Source organism: Arachis ipaensis, chromosome B04 (assembly GCF_000816755.2).
Source record: "Arachis ipaensis cultivar K30076 chromosome B04, Araip1.1, whole genome shotgun sequence".
NCBI lineage: Eukaryota > Viridiplantae > Streptophyta > Magnoliopsida > Fabales > Fabaceae > Arachis > Arachis ipaensis.
Window position 1 is genome coordinate 124,545,806 of NC_029788.2, and position 526 is coordinate 124,546,331.

The following is a 526-nucleotide window of genomic DNA, read 5'->3' on the forward strand; positions in this document are numbered from 1 at the left end:
TAACCCAAAGTATCATAACTTTAATTTAATTACTTTTTAATAAAAAAATAATTTTTAAAAAATAAAATTAAAATAAATATAATAAATTATAAATAATTCATTATTTAATTTTCAAAAACTCAAAAAGTTACAATTTCGATAAAACAAATACCTCTATCCACATTTTCGTTACATAAAAAAAAGTATAAGTAAACAATGAAAATACTAATCAATATGAACAATGGATATATCAGATGTTTAATTCACTAGGTGTGCGTGGATGATTATCCTAATATTAAGATTTAGGTGAGTAATTTAAAAGTGTAGTGTATTTTTATTTTATTAGACCAATTTTAAAATCCATTGTTTATATTATTTACAAAAATCATTACCTACCTAACAAAATCCTTTCATAAATTCTCATCTCATTCCCATATAAATTTTGCGAATTCCTAATACTCCTTCTCACGGGTTACATATAATACCCGCGGACATTCACTTCCGCTTAGTATCTATCTTTGCCATCTCTATTAAAAACATGCAAATC